The sequence below is a fragment of the Octopus bimaculoides genome, chromosome 1, assembly GCF_046866305.1.
Source record: "Octopus bimaculoides isolate indiv1 chromosome 1, ASM4686630v1, whole genome shotgun sequence".
Classification (NCBI taxonomy): Eukaryota; Metazoa; Mollusca; class Cephalopoda; order Octopoda; family Octopodidae; genus Octopus; species Octopus bimaculoides.
In genome coordinates, this window is record NC_142928.1 from 148,244,943 (window position 1) to 148,251,879 (window position 6,937).

Consider the following 6,937-nt stretch of genomic DNA (forward strand, 5'->3'; position numbering starts at 1 on the left):
GGTCCCCTGAAACCCAAGTTGTTGCAATACTGGGTCCTTATCTGAGATGAAGAAAACGGTATCTTTGGTATAATGCAGTGCCGTCCAGTTCAGTGATTGGTATAGCTTATAATTCCAAACTTGGGAGCTAGACGTTCCATGATCTTCCATATGTATATCACTGCATACCTTTCTCATCTCTCCAGGCAGTAGAGCTTCAGTTCCTGATGCCTTTCCCGTAGCTCATCTATTTCACCCAGTCAATCTTCTTTGTGTAGTGGCGCTGGATTGCCTCTAGTTCCACCGCCAGTTTGACGCTCTGCAGCCACCGCAGTTGAGAGAAATAATCCAGACGACTGGTGACAAATGTCCTCCATAGGATCGTAGCAAGGTACCTTATTTCTGATCCTGAATGACCTAAGGTTCCATCCAGCTACTCGCCTGCACAGTGTTGCCATATTGGCAATATGCACATGAAATTTTGCATCACTATATATAGGCACAAATATGACAGTGTGATTAAGAAGTTTGCTTCCCATTCACATGATTCTGGAGTCAGTCTCACTGCGTGGCACTGTTCACATGTCTTCTGCTTTAGCCCCGGGTCGACCAAGGCTTTTGTGAGTGGATTTGATTGAAGTAAACTGAAAGAAGCACTCCATACGCAATACCATTCCACACACGCAACACCATGCAAGATAATCTACAATGTATAACATATGAGAGAACAAGTGGTCGGGTTATATCAGATGGCAGAATTAAGCATTTGTAAAATAGTGAGTTAACAGAATCGTTAACAAACCGGACAAAATGCTTCGCGGCGTTTCGTGTCTTTACGTTCTGAGTTCAAATTGCACCATGGTGGACTTTGCCTTCCATTCTTTTGGGGTCGGTGAAATAAGTACCACTAACTACTGGGGACGCTGTTATTTCCTTCCCCTCCCCTCAAAATTACCGGCCCTGTACCAAAAATGTAAAACCATTGCTAGACATTTGTATAAAGAAAGGATAAATGGTTATTATATATTTGCTGTTGCTCTTTTTGTCGTTGTTGTGACTGCTGTTGTAGTTATTGTTGTTGATGATGATGATGATGATGATGATGTGGTTGTGTAGCCCGAGGTCAGCCTTGATCAAACAGATACATGCATACATGCATTCATGCATGTATATAAGTATGTGTGTGTATGTGTGTGTTACCACCCAGGCTCTTATTTTTGAGACACAATATATCGATGATTATCTTATCCAGTGTGACCTTCCCACTTTTAAGACGGTAGAAGCGTCTTCGTTGGGCCTGTAAGTGTATAGAATTAATTCAGATATCGTTTAGTGAGAAAAATGATATTGTTTGCGAAAGAAAGTTGGGAATGTGATTAGTATTTGAATAAAAAAAAAAGAATGTTGCATTTACCATGAATAGAAAGACTACTTGTTGGAATAAGTGTAATATTAATAAAGATAGAAGAAGTCTCTTACGATAGGGATGTATTATTTTCATGTGTGGCTATTTAAGTTGATATATGAGTATTTGTAACGTGTGGAGGTTTAAAGTTTAGCTTCCGTGAAATATAAAACAAGTTTACGAGAAGCGACTCAGGAAATGTATACTCCATTCCATTAGAGTCCTAACGAGAAAACTGATCAGCATGCAAATGGCGTTTTCCCTGGAATAGATAGAATATGTGATATTATTATTGCCAATATTTGAATATTGCAATTACATGGGGTGTTATACGAGGGCTTCTATTTACTAAAATTCATATCATTTATCAACGCAGATAGCATTATTTTTCCCCTTTCATTTTTGTTTTCTATTTTCAGTGTACATTTAAGTAATGCTTACAAATATAACAAATGAAAGACGATAAATAACCATTAATAAGGAATATTTTATACCAATTGGGAAGAAAGCAGTTTGTAATGGTTCGTTTGAAAGAAAAGTATCTACTATCTATACTGGTGGATAATCTCTAGAATATGTCACGCTGTTCCTTCAACGAAATACAAACAAAAAGTAGAAATATATAACTATAACAATGTGTCAAGCGTTTCATGATTAATGCTTATTTTAATGTTGGCGCAGATTCTTGAATTCAACCCTCTCTCTCGACGTCTATAAAATATTATACAAGCTACTGATTCAATCCAAACTACCGTTTCTTCAACAAATGTTCGTCTTGCCTTTTATTTAAGAAATATTGGATTTAATATCACTGTTGTTATTAGTAATGGTGGCGTTGATGGTGGTGGTGACGCTGATGGCGGCGTGGCGGTATGTGGTGGCGGCGGTGGTGGTACTAAAATCCAGATCATCACAGATCCGACAGATTAGGATCAAAGACCTACGATAATCTTATCTGTTTTCTTTTTGGCTCGTTTTCTTTTGGTGGAAGATATGTACTTGCGTGTGAGGTAATATGCACGTATATGTATGTATATGGTATGTATATGCATGTATATGTTATGTATGTTCTCTGTATATGTAGCTTCTTGTTTTACAAGCAACTGGAAAGACTATTATTTATGGCAAGTAATTGAATGTATGAAGTTGAGTGGAAATAGTTCACAATCGGTGTGTGTAGAGTCGGTCGGCTGATATTTTTAGACTGTATGGTGCTACTTGACTAATGAGATGGTAATCACCAGCATCACTGAGCAGGTTCGCTGTTGAGTGTTGTAAGGCTGGGATGAGAATTAATTTTACAAAGACTGAGACATTGGTCCTCTCAAGAAAGCTTCCCATAGTTCTCTGCACGTTATTGGAACATCACTAAGGCGAGTGGCAAAATTTAAGTATCTCGGGGCTGCATTCGCTAGTAATGGAAAGTAGGAGGCAGAGGTGGATGTTAGAACTGGTGGCACAGTAAGGCATCAGCTGCAGTATTCGACCCCCAGGAGAGGGAAAGGTCGGTTGTATACACATGTGCACTACTATCTCTGTCTGTCTCTCTCTCTCTCTCTCTCTATATATATATATATATGTATATATATATATATATATATATATATATATATATATAAATATACATGCATATAAGAGGGATGACCACTAGGTGGACATCCAATTTGGTAAGTGTAGACCCCATATGGTCTGACCGAGATATTTAAATTTTGCCACTCGCCTTAGTGATGTTCCAATAACGTGCAGAGAACTATGGGAAGCTTTCTTGAGAGGACCAATGTCTCAGTCTTTGTAAAATTAATTCTCATCCCAGCCTTACAACACTCAACAGCGAACCTGCTCAGTGATGCTGGTGATTACCATCTCATTAGTCAAGTAGCACCATGCAGTCTAAAAATATCAGCCGACCGACTCTACACACACCGATTGTGAACTATTTCCACTCAACTTCATACATTCAATTACTTGCTATAAATAATAGTCTTTCCAGTTGTTTGTAAAACAAGAAGCTACATATACAGAGAACATACATAACATATACATGCATACATACCATATACATACATATACGTGCATATTACCTCAGACGCAAGTATATATATAAATACATACACATACATGCATACACGCACATATTTATGAACACATCTCTACATATACACACGTACACGCTCTCACACTCATACACGTACACACACACACACACACACACACACACACATGTAGCTCTCAGAGCTCCTAGTTGTCTATAATCATTCGTTTTAATCTATGGATATTGAAGTCTATTTTGTGATTTAGTTTTTTTGTGTGGTCGTTGTTTTTCACCTCAAATCTTTCTTCTCATCTTGTCATGTTTTAAGTTTTTTACATTTCTTCTTTTGTATTTTTTTTTTTTTCATTTTACTTTATTCACCTATGATCCTTGCCCAACGTATCTTTCCTCTCCCAATATTTATATTTCTCCCGAAAGCAGCAAAACCTTTAAATCCTATTTCTATATGTCAAATGTAAATGCAGCCATTTTTTCCAGTAACCGTTACGAGCAAAGTTCATATTGGTTATCATATTCAAGATGAAGACAAACAAGAAGACATAAAAATGTAAAAGAATTGAAGATGAAATAGCTTGTTTTGAAATTCATTGGATTTTCAGGTTGAGAAACTCGACATCAGTGCGATATGTCACTCAAACGATGCTATCCTATAGCTCGTTCCCCAAAGGTAAGGGATAATGTTATCTTATGCATCAGTTAAATGCATATGCATATAAATATATACACATATATCTCTTTCATAAAAAAACCTGCGATACTGGTTAAATTGTGAATTTTAACTATAGAACAGCAACAACAACAATAAGAAGAAGAAGAAGAAGAAGAAGAAGAAGAAGAAGAAGAAGAAGAAGAAGAAGAAGAAGAAGAAGAAGAAGAAGAAGAAGGAGGAGGAGGAGGAGGAGGAGGAGGAAGAGGAGGCGGAGACGAAGGAGGAGGAGGAGGAGGAGAAGAAGAAGAAGAAGAAGAAGAAGAAGAAGAAGAAGAAGAAGAAGAAGAAGAAGAAGAAGAAGAAGAAGAACAAGAACAAGAACAAGAACAAGAAGAACAACAACAACAACAACAGCAATAATAATAATAATAATAATAATAATAATAATAATAATAATGGAGGCATGACCAAGCTGTAAAGGTTTTACACTGGAAGCTTTGCCAGAAATGGGATTTTGAAACAGGAGACAGATGGTATGAACATCGGGCTGTAAGAGTGCCGGAGTTGGAGAATTGTAAGATTTTGTGGGACTTTCCTATTCAAACTAAAGGGGTATGCTCAAGGCAGGCCCGTTCACTCGCACCGTTCTCGCCACTTTCATCCACCTTTCAGCAATAGCACAACATGAAATTTTGGGTCCAATAAGGTTTGCACAACAACTCACAGACCCTCTCCATCCTACTGTCATGATCCAGAGACAAACCAGGGCAAGATATCCGGTGCCAATATGGGTCACAGACTCAGGAATGTGGGAGCGCCATGATTCTATGTGCAAACAAAATATACCCAAAAGGTTCAATACTATTCACTGCATATCTAGTTTTATATCAGAGTGACCTTCTCCTCGAGACATGCTTTAATAAAAGCTGAGGGGGTACCTCACTCCCAAAGGTCTTTCAACCTGCCGGACACCAACCCGGAATTTATGGGGTACCGTGTTATTACTAGATTGTCGTTGAACATACACTAGGTTCGTCCGTTCTTTTGACGGGTCTTGATTTTTATCCTGCTGGGTTTCCGGCAGCTCATCTCACCAGGCAAGCCTAGTAGAAGCGCCGACGACCCGACCGTGTGATCTCTTGATAAATGGTATTCAATCAGCATATTGTATTCTCAAAGCTCATGGCTCTCTATGAGCACATAGCACCATAGAGCATCACAGAACATCATAGAGTATCATTGAGCATCACAGACCATATGAATTGATCAGTTAAATAATAACGGTAATATATATTTAGATTTACAATATAACAATTTGGAAATGTTTATATAACCGCTAGATCTGAGACCATATTGTATCCACAGAACAATCATTTCAGATGTTCCAGCATGGCCTTATTCGAAATGACTGAAATGAACAAATAAATCATATACTTGTATGTACATGTGTATATATCCATCTGTCATTCTATATCTCCACCTGTCTAGATATTTATATATCGATCAGCCATATCTATTTATATATATTACTACAATAAGGCTGGTCAAACTTCTACTTTAAATGTTAAATAAGGATGTAGATATCTGCATATATATATATATATATACATATATATATATATATATATATATATATATATATATATATACACATACATACACACACGCACACACATACATATATATATATGTATGTATTCCCGAGCGTTAAACTAATACATCCTTTTGTTGTTTACACCACCTGTCCTCGTCTGTTGTTGTTTTTTTCGTAAATTCTCCCATATATATATATATATATATATATTCAACAATTCTGGAAGGGTTGTGTCATGAGTAGAGTTGTTAATGCTGTTGTTATTGCTTACGTTGAGATCACCTCTACTCGTAAGAACAAGTTATCAAAAGCACTCCAGGTGTGAATAACTATCATATTTTTAGGTGTAATGTATCTGGAACAAATGTGTCCTTGATTTTGTTTTTGTGTTTTTTTTTCTTGTTTTTTAATGGAGTAGATTATAATTTTAGTGAGATTTGGTTACTGCTTCATGCAAGACGAACGACCGCATCAAGACTCTCTCTCCTTTGCTAATCAGCAATAGAGACGGTTGGTTCTGGCGCCTTACTCTGTATAAAGCAGTATATTGCCAGTAATAGAATTTGAACATATAATTCTTTGTGTCTATATCAAATCCACAGAGATATCGAAAATTTTCATTACACCTGCAAAGTAAAGATGCGTTACTAATCCGAGTAGAGATATTAGTTATCTTGACCTGATTTCGAATCCTGACTAGAATAACTTCTCCTCACTTTACGTCGCTGATGCTCACAAGGATAAAACTTGAACGTTGCACAACCTCATTTATCCTCTCCTATTTATCTGTAAATATCTTTGGTTAAAGAAGAAATCAATATTTGAAGTTGATAGGAACAACAATAAATAAATAAATAAAACTTCCCACCAAGTAAAAAAAAAATAATCTCTGTGAGGCTTTCCTTCATGTATCCATTATATTTCTTCAGTAAGGAAAATAAAACTCGATGCCTCACGAAGCCCTCACAAATGTTTAATAAAGGATATCACTTTATCAATCATAACTGCTTTGTTTTCTCAGTAAGGAAAATATGAGTGTGTTTCGTTGATTGATCTTTACCGAAACCATATCGTAAAATAGCAATAAATATCACAAACATATTGTAGTACAAATATTGCTAACAACTTCATTAACACCACCATCATTCTCATCTCACTTTATCCATCTCGATTTCTTAATCTCAGGGTTTGAGAGTCAATTTATGTGTGTAGGGGTGTGGGTATATATATATATATATAAAACGTCGGTGTAATTAA